A 13,257-nucleotide genomic window follows, 5' to 3' on the forward strand; every position below is an offset into this window, starting at 1 on the left:
TTAATAACATTCAAAATTCGAGTTTACTTTTGTTCAACAGGGTTTTGATGGCTATTGAATAGTTTTGGAGGTGTAAACAGGTTGTAGGAGAGCAAATTCTAAGTTGATGTGCACCTGCCCTTACTATTACGTCATTCATGTCTAAAAGTCGAATGATTTACTTCAAAGGAGCTTCTGGTGTAAACTTTCAATTTTCAGCTTATTTCTGGGATTTTCACTAACTTACACTAATTGTTAGCTTTTTTTCTTTAGTATTCATGCTATTCCACCCTTTCAAAAATCCAATAAAGATTATCTTTTTTTTTTTAAGATTTTATTTATTTGACAGAGAGATCACAACTAGTCAGAGAGGCAGTCTGAGAGAGAGAGGAGGAAGCAAGCTCCCCGTTGAGCAGAGAGCCCGATTCGGGACTCCATCCAGGATCCTGAGATCATGACCTGAGCCGAAGGCAGAGGCTTTAACCCACTGAGCCACCCAGGTGCCCCATAAAGATTATCTTCAATTTGTGCATGAGAAACACAGGGTTCAGAAGACTTAAGTGTCTGTCTACGGCTATATAGCTAATGTGGGTCTACCAAATGCCCATGAGTGGCATGCTTAGAAATTGAGAAGGACCCACCAAAATCTATCACAATACCAACCCCACAACCTTGACTTACCCAAGAATCCTTGGACCTCCTATTGCCCCATCAGTGGCAGTGCAGACTGACAAGATGCTGGGACTCTAACTGTTCATCCTCTCCAGAGTTACTTTCACCCAGAAAATGAATTTGAGGGCACAGGGAAAAAACGTATCAGGCACTATACCAAGCACTTGATGTGAATTATTTTGTTCAATTTTCTCGACAGCTCTGCAAATAAATACTAATGGCTGCATTTTACAGGATAGGAAAACTGAGGCTTTGAGAGGTTAAGTCACTTGTCCAAGGTGTCTTATATGAAAAGGAGTGGTACTACTCAGGTGCCAGAATGTGGGTTGGTTTGGTTTGGTTCCACTCCTCCTCAGCATCTTAGGGTGGGAAAGAGTATGTAAATGGAAATAACTATCAATGAATCATAGCTACTCTTTTCTATAGAGTTTGATAGCTATAGGAGTGTTAAGAAAATGAGTCAGAATATTTTAATTACATGTAAATACCTGAAAAGAGATTTTACATGACAGTGATGTTTGATTGACACACAAACATCTTAATGTTTTTCAGCTTGAGTCTTCTAAAGCCAGGGTTGGTAAGCCATAGCCCATGGGCCCAGTCCTGCTCACCCCCTGCCCGCAGGCTAAAAATGCTTTCAGTTTTCTCTAATGGTTGAAAAAATTAAAAGAGTATTTTGTGACACAAGAAAAGTAGACGAAATTCAAATGTCAAGGCCTGTAAGTAAAAGCTTTATTAGAACACAGCCAGGTTCATATGTTTACGTATTGTCTATGGCTGTTTTTGTGCTACCAAGTACCTAGAGCTGAGAAGTCATGACCACTGTGGAAACTCTCTAGTCTACAAAGTCAAGATATTTATGATCTGGGCTTCTACAGAAAAAAGTTTACAGACTCCTCCTCTACGGCATTTACACACTCAGGCACAATATGAGTTTCTAAATTTTTTCTGTGAAATCCTGAAACATTTTTAAGTTTTTTTTTTCCAGAAAGAACACTAAAGCAGTCTTGCTCGGAAAATATTTCAACAGCCTGGGCTGATTTTTAGGCTGTGGTTCCAGTGCCTTGTTGGTCCAGTTTGAAAAGCCCTGCCTTAATTCATCTCTTAAATACATTAGCGTTATCTCTGGGTGGCAAAGCTGGGTCTTACTACCCAACCTGTCCTTCCGTGATTCATCTTGACTATGTTATGGGTTCAGTTTCACAACATTATGAGTTCATCCAGGCTTCCTGAATCATTTATAGGGATTTTCATTTTCGCTCTCAAACTCTTACACACTTTCTCTGCTGTGAGGTTTTTTTTTTTTTAATATAAAGCTCAGAGTACTAAATGGACGATGCCTGTAAAATAAAGCCCATACTTTTTTTTTTTTTTAGAGCTTTAAGAAATCAGAACTCTTAAATTTGTTTTTCTTGAGAAACTAAACTTAATTTTGCAGGTCACAGAAATAAGAAAACACCTTCATACCCAAGGATCTCAAAGCACCTCTGGTGGAAATACACAGCAAGGTAAAGAACGTCTATTTATTTTTAAATAACTGTTTATTTCTTGGAGGAAATATTGTTTAATGGGAAAGATGTGACTAGTAACAAATAAAAGTCTAAGGCTATTTCTGGTTCTGTCAATGACTCACTTTGACTTTGGGCAAATCATCTCACCACTGTTGCTCTTTATCTGCAAAAACTGGACTTCATGCCTATGGGAGTTGCATGGCTAATCAATGCCTGGAAAATGCGTAGTGGCAGATGCTACAAAAGTGCTGAGCCTTAAAAACATAACCACCCCCACCCCCCATTTGTATTCAGTTGAGGTTGGGGTTTATTGTTATTTAACATTCGAAGGCCAACACTATGTTAAGTCCAGCGTGCCGCACAGACCAGATAATATCACTGTCCAGTAGGGATTTTTTTTCTTTAATCTAGGATTTTGGACTTTTTTTCTTTGATTGTGGTTGGGGGTTATTTTAGAATCTAGTAGTAGATCCATACAAAAACAGTAAGCTTTAAGTTGAAAACTATCGATTTGAAAATCTAAATAAACCCCCTCAAAAAAAAAAAAAAAAAAAGAGGCCCTCCCCTCCCCGCCAAGAAATCTCTCAAAACAAGAATTCCTCTGATGTGTGTGTGTGTGTGTGTGTGTGTGTGTGTGTTTCCTCCCTGCAGTTCTCCATGTTACAGTCCTTGGAGGTAGAATAGGCATAAAATACTTTCACTAATAAAATATGACAAACCGCCGGATTATACGTGGCCGATTCCCAGTGATTGCCCTGCTACACAAAGCAGAAAAGTAAATGCCATCATCCCCCTTAGAACAAAAGAACTTAGGAATAAAAAACATGGAGAGGGGGGAGAAAGCAGCAATAAATAAAGGTGAGGGAAGGACCCCGTCCCCCGCCCCTCCCCGACGCGACTGTGGGACTAAGTGTGGCTAATAAAGTGGTTCAAGGGTAGTTATTTGGGAAGGGGGCGGGGTGGCGAGGGGAGGGCGCGGGCGAGCGGCGGCCGGGGATTGCATGTTGCATTCGACTTGAGGTTGCATCTTTCTCCTGTTGCCTGGACCACGCTCCCCCATTGCAGTGCTTCCCCATTGCTTCTCTCCGCTTCTGCCCTCGCGGCTTTTTTCCCCCCTTAAAACTGCTGTTGCACTGGAGGGAGTTGGGGCCGCTCCGGAGCCCCTTTGCAGCTCTTGCCCGGGGGGAGGGGGAGTTGGGCTCGGGCCGCGGAGTTGGGGGGGCCGCAGCGGGCTCCGGCCTCGCCTCGGCTGCAGCTACATGGGAGCCGAGCTGCGGCGCTGCACCGGCCCATCATTGCGGCGGCCCCGGAGTTTGGCCGCCGCCGCTCCGTGCTCAGCCCCATCACCGCCACCGCCGCCGCCGCCGCCGCTGCACTGGAGTTTGGCTGCTGCTGCCCTACTTCACTCTAGTTTAGTTTCACTCACTTTACATCCGGGTTTTTTCCCTAGGCAATGGGGGCCGCAGCACACCCCGTTCCTTAGGCAAAGTGAAATAAATTCGCCGCACCGACACGTCAAGTAGTCCGCCCGCCCGAGCGCCGCCGCGGGCCCCCGCCGCCCCCCCCGCCGCCGCCCCGCCGCCCCCGGGGGGCCCCCGTGCAGCCCGGGAGCCACCGGCGGAGGCGAGGGGGCCCGGGCCGGCCTCCGTACAACTCCGCCCGGCAGCCCCCTCCCTCCCCGCCGTGCCCCTCTACCCCGGCGCCTCCTCTCCCCCCCTCCCTCGTCCCCGCTTTCCCAGCCCCAGTCCCTCTCGCCCGGCTCTCGGGAGCGGCGGGGGCGCGCACGGCGGCGGCGGCGGCGGGCCGGCGGGGCCGCGCGGCGGGTTCCCGCGCGGGCGAGTGTGTCTGGGCCTGGGCGGAGGGATCCCCGGGCTGAGGCGGCGGAGGTGCTGCGGCCCGGGGCCGGGTGGTGAATGGGCTGGTGGTGCTCGCTGCTGCTGCTGAGAGGAGGAGGAGGAGGATGAAGAGTTGGGCTTGTTTGTCTCCCACAGTTTCTCTCCTGCTGCTCTGATTCCCCCCCACCCCTATTCCGGCCCGGGGCCTGTGTGTGTCTCTCCTGGAGGAGGAGGAGGATCCAGTTCCTCCCCCCACCCCCTCCTCCCCACCCCCCCTTGCCTGGGGAAGAGGAGGAAAGAAACAGCCCAGAGAGAGAGAGAGAGAGAGAGAGGGAGAGAGAGTGAGTGAGTGAGTGAGAGAGAGAGGGAGAGAAGAGGAGAGGAGAGGAGGAGGAGGAGGAGGGAGAAGGGAACAACCTACCATCTTAACACACTAATATCTAAAAAGTGCGAGAGGCCCAGAGCAGCAGCAGAAGCAGCAGCAGCAGCTCCAGCTTCTTCCCTCCCTCCCCATGAAGAAGAGTTCCCTCCTCCTCCTCCTCCTGCTTCTCCTGCTCAGAGTTCCTGCCTCCAGCTGCCAGGGGGGACAACCAGCCAGCAGCAGGAGGGTGCAGTATCCCAGCTTTTCCATTCTCTCTTCTCCTCACTCTCCTCTCTTTTTTTTCTTGAGTAGCTCTATTTCCCCTCCCTCCCCCCTCCCCCCTCTCCCCCTCTCCCCTTCTCCCTGTCTCTCTGTCTTGTCTCTGGTGTTTGTCTCTGGGAGGAACTGGGGCTGCCTGCTTGGAGTTTGTTGTGGGGGGGAGGGAGGGGGAGGGGAGGGGTGTGTGGGAGGGAGGAGGGAAAGGGGGGGTGTTCTCGTCAGGACCCCTCAGTCAACTTGAGATTTGAGCAATAACTTCCCCTTCGGGGCGCCCCCCTGCGTGCCCTTCCTATTCCTCCCCCCTTAAAAAAAAGACAATGGAAAAACCTTGTCTCCCCCTTCCTTCCCTCTGCCCTCCACCCCTCCCCAGGATAAATTGGAAGTAAGTTTATGAGCAGCCTCGGGAGCCTGGGCGCTGAGTGCAGGGCCGAAGCGGGTGACAGAGGCGGCGCGCCGGGGGTGGCGGGGAGGGGGCGTCACATTGTCCCGGCGGGGGGCCGGGGAGGGGGCCGCGGGCGGGGGCGGGGGGCGCGTAGCCTCGTCCGCCCCCTCGGCAGTCCCTCAGCCCGGGGATGGTCGCCTCCGGCCCTTCACCACCCTGCCCCCCCCCCGGGATGCTGTCGGGGGGAAGTTTTTATTATGATTATTTAATTAATTAATTAATTAATTTTTTTTTTTGAAAACCATCTTGTTTGGTGACTGAGGGATCTGGTTTAAAAAAAAAAAGCTGCGGCTGCTGACGCTGCCGGGCCCGAGTGTGTGTGTGTGTGTGTGTGTGTGTGTGTGTGTGTGTTGGTGCATTTGTCTTGGGTGGCCGGAGCAGCGTTGGGGAAATTCCGCTTATTCTTCTTCTTCTGCAACTTGTTATTCCGGAGAGTCTGCCTGCACCCCTCACCCCGGGGCCGGCCCTCCCGCACTCGCCCCCGCCGTCCGCGGCCGCGGGGCGCCCCCGGGACCCCGCGCGGGCCGAGGCCGGCAGGCCGCTCCGAGAGGGGCCGCGGCCGCCCCTCCCCCGCCCGCGCCCCCGCCGGGGGGAGGGGCGCGCGGAGTGGGACTCTTTCCGTTTGGTCCAGCCCCGTCGTGCACGCAGTTCCCAACACTTCTCGTCATCCTCTCTTTGGTCTCTTTATTCTGCTGAGCGGTGCTGTTAGGATTTCTTTTTTTCCCCTGACCACGTTCGCGATGGTGGGTAGCAGCAAGGTGGCCCTGGTAGGGGAGGGGTTGATATCGAGATTGGGCACTGGGGGAAGAATGTCTCGTTTCAACTTTGTCTGTGGCTTGCACCCCGGGAGAAGGCCACACGCCGGTTGTAGGGTGCAGATGTGCTGAGAGTGATTTCTAAGTAGTTGAGTTGTTGAGATGAGGGTACGACTGCTAATGGTAGGCAGGTTTTGTTTTCATTGGTGAATCTGGTGTCATCATATTCGGGGCATATGTTGAAATATTCTTTGTTTAGGTCTTGAAGTAGAGGATCTCACTCTGCACGTCCACATTGTGTTGTTTTTAAATGATGTCTGCAAGTGTGGCTTTCTAGAATTTCAAATGTGAGTTAAGGTCCGGGCGTGTGTGGGCCTCAGCATTGGCCTTGACAGTGAACTTTGTGGCTGTGTTTTGGATTTCAGAGATTTGCCCCATAGCTGGGGTGCAAGCTGTGCATTTTTTTGTTAATAGTAGGTGTCAGGAATGTAGATGTTTAAGCTGGGGACGTTAAAGGGAGAGCATTCCTCTATTAATAATTGATAGCTGAATATTAGAATCAGATTAATTTGGGTTGATGAAAGTTTTTTTGTTTTGTTTTGTTTTTTCAAAAGCAGCTGTGCACTCTAGGAAGGAAGCCTTTCCATAGGCACACTTTATAGGGGTTCTTTAGGGTAGGGAGCTGGAATATCTCCTTTTAGAGAGGATACTCATAAACATCTCTGGCTTCATTGAGGGCCTGGTAAGGGGACTGAAATTGGGGCTAAGACATCTAAGTGTACTTTTCAGTGTTTATGTTGTTTGTTTACATCTGGTGTTTATCACATTTAGGCACCAGAAATAAATAGGCCAGTTTTTCTTTTTTTTTGAAGAGTAGCCCCCCCCCCCTTTTAAGTTTCACGATTTACTTGGTTTCACAGCATTGTAGGAAACTGTTACTACATTTTTACTGGAAATACTATTATTCATTTTGAGTTTGGTAAGTTCTTTCTATTCTTTTTTTCTGTCTTCACTTGTGTATGGAATCTACATTGTGGGCTTAAAGCTAGCTTATTAGGGGCTATTTAAAATGTCTGAAAACTACATTTTAAAATGCCAAGACATATTTGATGGCAAAGAGAAAATTTTTGTGTGCACTTATACTCCCATTTATAAAAAATTTCTGTACTTAAAACTTCTGTAGATGGACAACTGTTCTTAAAAGGAGCATAGTAATAGTGCAGAAAATTCTCTAAACACAAACTTCTAGCTAATATGTTAAAAATATTCCAGGTATTTTTCTTTATGTCAGGCTTTTGCTTTTGCTAACATAATGGTATTTGCAATATGACTGGCACTGCTCGGTTGGCCATAATAAAGTCTTTTGCTTGAGTGCTTTTGATGGCTTTTTAAGGTAGTTTTTAGATAATTTTGCAAGCTTTATTTAAGCATGTTGCCCTTTGGACTCAGGCAGGTCTTATGGAACCAGAATAGTAATAGATTAAAAAGACTCCTACCTATGCCAGATTTTCTTTTTAAGAGGTATAAGTGATGGACGGGGCCCTATTTCTTTTAAGCTTTGAAGGGTCCATCCTTTTTCCCATTCAGTCATCTGGAAGGAGCTGCCTCAGAAATACTCTTCTTCTGCTTACATGAAGAACTCTAAATGCTATCCAGCAGGAGGTGCTACAGCAAGATAAAGCCAATCTCTGAATTTTGAGGGTCTTGCTACTTATTACAGTTCTGTTAGCTTCAACTTAGCAACAGGATAAATGCCTTAAAGTTCCAGAAAGATTTTAAGTAAGTCCATTTAAAAGTCCATTAATAAATTACGTTTGCAATTTGAAACTGAAATCTTTGATTGCTTTTACCTGCTTACTATATTATACAAAGTAGATTTGTTAACGTGGTAGCTTAAGAATGCCACACTTAGCTACAGAGTGCTAACATTTAGATGTGGAGTTAGTCTTGTATTGGTGAGTGGGGACTTGAACACATATGTGAAAAGATGGTGTACAATGCCTATAAACAAAACAAGTTGGTGTGATGGTTTTGTGTCATCCCTGTAATATAAATACAAATAGGATATAGAGATATGAGATTTTGGACAGGGAAATGCTATATGGAAAAAAAATTTAATTCCTTGTGTTTTTTTCCTCACATCTATAGACAGTGATCCTAATAGATAAATTCTTAGGCACTCAGCTTTACAAATATGTGTCATTGATGTATTTGAGTTGGCCTCCAAAGACTGAGATTCTCTAACTGTAAGTAAAGTTATATCTGTGAGTATAGGTCATTGCTGAGATGTCCCTTAGTAACACTTAACAATAACTGCATAAAGATGAAAGTTCGTTTCATAGCATTTACAGCACATGCTCTTTTGAAACTCTGTTAGTGTTAGGAGAATTGATTTATCCCTGGGAATATCATGCTACTTCGGTGCTTGTAAAGTTTTGTATCAAAGTTTTAGAAACTTAGGAATGTGTAGAAAATTTGATGAAGCTGCTTTGAATTTTGTCAGTTTTCTAGGCATAATACTGTCCTTTTTTTTTCCAGTAAGATCAAATGAGATAATACATGTGAAAGTTCTTTGTAAATTGTCAGAAACCATGCAGATGTTGAGATAGGTAATTAATACATGGACAGAAATGTCTGTCTTTAAAATGTTAACGTTCTCCACATCATTTGGGAAATGAGCACGTTAAAAGTGTACCCCCAACACTTCATGAATTTTTTTAAAATGCTACTGTGGTTACCAAAAGCTCTTTGTTACAGTTTTGAAGCTTTGTTTAAAAAATGCTGTGGAGGCAGTTTCTCATAATTCAAAAAAAAGATCATTTTTCTTTTTGTAGATCTTATGAAATGTATATCCCCCATTAAAATTTTTCTTCATTTCTTTATTGATGTGATAGTAGTTGATTTTAGTGAATATTTAAGTTCCTGGATCTTTCTATAGACTCTCATTAACACACAGAGTAACAGATGTCACAGTTAAGGTTTTGATTGTTTTCAGTGAGTCTGCTAACTTTCTGAAAAATTCTTACTAAGTAAAGCTTTCAAGCTTGTTTCAAAGTGAAGATGTGTATCTGTATGTATTAGTATTAGGTACATGGGTATATCATTTTGTTTTTCTCTTTTAGAGATGCATGAGGAAATGACTACTCAAATCTAGAAGAGTGCACTGAAATATTTTTGTGTAAAAATAACCCAAAAGTTTAAAACTCGGAGCCTTGATTTGTGGCTTTTTTAAAAGACTCTGCTTGCAAATCTGGACTAAAATAAAATAAAATACAGATAATTGGGAGTCCCTGTGTTTATGAGTGTATCAAAAGGTTTAGTTTTCATCTTGCATTTTAGAAGCTACTGCTCTTTATGAAATAGCCCCTTTAATTAGAAATTAAATATAGAAACTTGTTTCTGTGTGTAAGTGAGAAAAACATTTAACTGTTTAAATAAAAATGAAACCTCTCAGGGTAGTATTAACTTTTTCATCCTATGGACACTGAATACTAAAGTTGGTTTTGGGTTTTTTTTGTTGTTTTTTTTGAGGAAATACGGAAGTTAAGGTTATGGTAATGTGCTTTTAAATTTTGTGTTCTTGGTATTTTATTGCTGAAAGCTTTTGTATTTAATAGCTATTCAAAGGGAGAAAAGGCAGGGATTAAAGTTTTCGGTCTCTAACCATTTACAGTATTCCTTTATATCTATATTCAGTCCTGATTTCTTGAAATCTTTCTGAACATTCATGTTAATTTGTACTAGGAAAGTCACGATTTTTGTTGACTTCTCAGGAACTTTTATACATGGGTTTTTTTTTTTTTTTTTTTAAAGATTTTATTTATTTATTTGACAGACAGAGATTACAAGTAGGCAGAGAGGCAGGCAGAGAGAGAGGAGGAAGCAGGCTCCCTGCCGAGCAGAGAGCCCGATGCGGGGCTCGATCCCAGGACCCCGGGATCATGATCCGAGGTGAAGGCAGAGGCTTTAACCCACTGAGCCACCCAGGCGCCCCTATACATGGGTTTTTTTGTAGGCCTTAAGTATTCTTTAGGAGCACAGCAATATATTTTAATCACTTTAACTTTACCCAATGTGTATTTTTGCTGCTTTGAGGTTTTTTTTTTTTTTAAGGAGGTAATATGCTAACCCTGCTTTAAATTTATTGTAGGTAATTACTTTTTAAATAGCATATGTTTTCTTGTTTGTGTGTTTGTATGTACATGTGGCTGTGCTATTTTGTAGGCTTTCCTATAATTCTTGTGTGTGAAATTTCTGGAGTTAAATTTTGTGAGAATGTTGAAGTGGACTTGTAGGGATAACTTTTATATTACTTGTCTGTTAGTTCAGTGTTAAACTGGGGGTGGTGGTGAACTCTTCCACCACATTTAGAGATCATATGTGAGGTTCAGTCAACCTTTAGGTATTCTACAGCAACTTTCTCACACTAGACACTTGTGTGGCAGTTTGAATAACCCTCCAACTTCTCTCCCTCCAGTACATTGCAAGTCCTCCCCCTGTTTAAAAAAAAAAAAAATAGGTCTCTGTTGAAGGAAAGTATTCTTTTCTATATTTTGGAATCATCTATGGAAATGTTTTCTGGTTTTTTAAATAGACAAAAAAGTGAACTGGTAGTATGGAGATAGGAAGGCAATGGGGCCTAACAGGTTGGTGATCTGGGCTTTATTTTGACTCTCTGGGCCTAGGGGACAAAAAATAACTTAAACACAGAAGCCAGAAAGATGGGTTTTGTTTTATTGTTTTGGCTGCATTGAGGATACAAACTGTCAGTACTTGAGGAGAAGGAGCAGCAGAAAGGAATTGATTTTTTTCTGCTGCAGATCCAAGTATTGTTAACCATGTGCATCTCTGAAGCAGCATACTTACAAATCAAACAGTAGTTGATTCTTTCACTCAATTAACAGTCAAGCCCTAGACAGGTTTTTTTTAAGATTTTAAATAAGTATCAAAAACTTCAGAGTAATGACAATAATTTCCTGATAAAAGTGGGTGATAGTAACCATGGCAACTGCTATCTGGCCTTATGGCCAGTATGTTGTATTGATGAAGTCTCAGATCCTGTAGTAGCCTGTCACTTTTATGGTGAAATGTAGTAACATGTGTTGCAGGTGATTTTTAGCTGGATTGTGTTAAATTTGTGTGCCAGCTTATCTTTCCTTGTTAGGAATTTCTTGGACCATATTCCACAGCATGTTTGTGAAGGTGCTGTTGCCTGAAAATAACCCACCACCTGTGTTAGGCCTCCTGATGCAGATTGCACTTAGTTCTTTCCCAGCCTCCTTCCTCAGTCTTGCAGAAAATAGGGGTGTGTGTAGAAACTATAGATACATCAATAACAGCTCACAGTTATCTATTTGGACACATTATTGATAGTTTAAAAAAAATCTTTTGGATGAGAGAAATGGGAATATTTTTTTTTCCCCCAAGTGTTCTTTCTGGAAACGTGTGTGTGTGTGTGTGTGTGAGAGAGAGAGAGAGAGAGAGAGAGAGAAATGAGGGGTTAGGAGTGGAGGGCATAGATATTGAGTAAGGACTTGACAAAAGAGAAACTTAAGTATTAATTGTGTGTGTGTGGTGGTGTAATGTGCACCTATTACTATAAGAATGTTTTTCTTAGTGGACATTATTAGAGTATGGGAAATGTTTTTGTATGAGGTTTTCTGCAAGAAAATTATTTATAAAATATAACTTGAAAGACTGTTAAGAGAAAACCTGGTAAAACTTTCTTGGGGGAGGGGAATAGAGAACTTTGAAACTGATCAACCACACTTTAAAAAAAATGGCTTAAAAATGATGTTTTAAAAAATAATTAAAAAATTTTATGAAATCTTCTTGCTTTTTAAACATTTCTTTTATTGCTTAGCCTGTGTAAGATTTTTCTAATGTGAAAATGTTGATGTAAATATTCATTGATACTTTTTCCAGTATGTGGTAAAGAAACTGCCAGAGCAGAGAGCAAACAGGTTAGATCTGAATTTCACTAGACCCTGATAATAAGATCTAGTGAAACTGTGCTTAAATAGTTCAGACTTTCTTAAAACTTACTGTGATAGGGTGAAGTGGTTTACTTACTACATGTCCCAGGATGCATTTCGGGTTTTTGCTTAACTCCGGATTAGACCATTGCATGCTGGGACTTGTAGTTGATTTAAACAGCACAGAGAACCCTTCCCTCTTGTCTACTCCATTTTATACAAACAGCTTCCCAAGCCTCTAAGAACTTTCTGCTAAGTAAAATTTGATTGCTAATGTTATGATTATCATGGTGCTGATATTCTAAAGTGAGTCTTCAGAAACACCCTAGTGTTTTAGTTTACCTTGGATTAGTTTGTTGTTTTTTTATCAGCTACTTTAAGATTTACATGTAAAATAACTGATACATGTTTATGTATGTTTGTGTTTATATATTTAAAACTTAGCAGTTGTAAATTTTTTTTGTCTGTGCTGCTATAGATCATTTTATAATTATAGCACACAGATTACTAATATGGGCATTAGGAGGTTATTATTATAGGGCCTGATATATATGCTGTTCTCTTTTCTTTGGGGCCAGGTACTCAGTGCCCGTATTTAAATTTAGAATTTATTTAAAAATTATTTTGTAATAATGGTCAATGTCTTGAATCTTAGTGTTTTTTAAATGGAAGATGGATTCCTGAAAATAAATGTGGTTTCAATGTAAATTTAATACTCATAGATATAATCTGAAAGGTAGAGGAAAAGGTAAGGTTTCTTTAATAATTTGTATTTTCATTTGTAAAATTTAAATTTCTCTTCTTTCTCTTCTTTTCTTTGAAGTTCTGATACTTTATTAGTGAATATCAGAATGTTGTTGCAGGGATTAGTTGTTGAAATCTGTGAAAGTGCTTAGCACAGTGCCGGCCACATAATAAAGCCTCAGTAAATGTGTAGAATTAGCAGCAGCAGCAGCAGTAGTGGTTCTTGTTATTAAATAAATAGCATGCCTCACATTTTTTCCTCTCTTTTTACATTATTATTTGAACAGAAGCCCAGCCTGTTCTGACAAGACCTTGAGATTTTTGGCCTATGGTAATGATGTGGCAGTTGCTTAGAATTTTTTGCTGTACATAAGATGTCTTTGCACCTCAGTTTCTCCCTAAGTGATGTATGCCTGTAGTTAGCTACGAGCCAGTCACAGACTTTTTGACCAGGATTCAGCTGTGCCTGTTCAGTATTCTTTGCCACTGTACCATAGCCCTTGGTTGACTTTGGAAAGTTCAAAAGATAATAAAAATGTTTTTGTTCATAATGTTTGCACTGGTAAAATACCCAAACTAGTTGATTAATGAAAATAAGATGCTGCAAAAATGTTCCTCATGTCCCAGTGTATGTAACCTTGAAAAACTCTGCTGTGTTTAGAAGTATGAACCAAGCTATCGCCATAGTTCACAGTGTTAACAGG

At 42.5% G+C, this 13,257-nt stretch overlaps 1 protein-coding gene across 6 annotated transcripts in view; it reads left to right on the top strand.

The window, feature by feature from the left end:
- The first annotated feature begins 4,424 nt into the window (after window positions 1-4,424).
- PHF21A (PHD finger protein 21A) overlaps window positions 4,425-13,257 on the top strand; it is a 188,329-nt gene continuing 179,496 nt past the window's right edge. For 3 of the 6 annotated variants that reach the window (XM_080817672.1, XM_080817670.1, XM_080817671.1), the window contains exon 1: window positions 4,470-4,605. The gene's annotated coding sequence lies outside the window, so the exon portion shown is untranslated. Of the gene's footprint in view, window positions 4,606-5,728; window positions 5,823-13,257 lie in introns of those variants that run through there. The other 3 variants (XM_080817669.1, XM_080817666.1, XM_080817667.1) reach the window with 3 other exon arrangements.

Source organism: Martes martes, assembly GCF_963455335.1.
Source record: "Martes martes genome assembly, chromosome: 10".
Lineage (NCBI taxonomy): Eukaryota > Metazoa > Chordata > Mammalia > Carnivora > Mustelidae > Martes > Martes martes.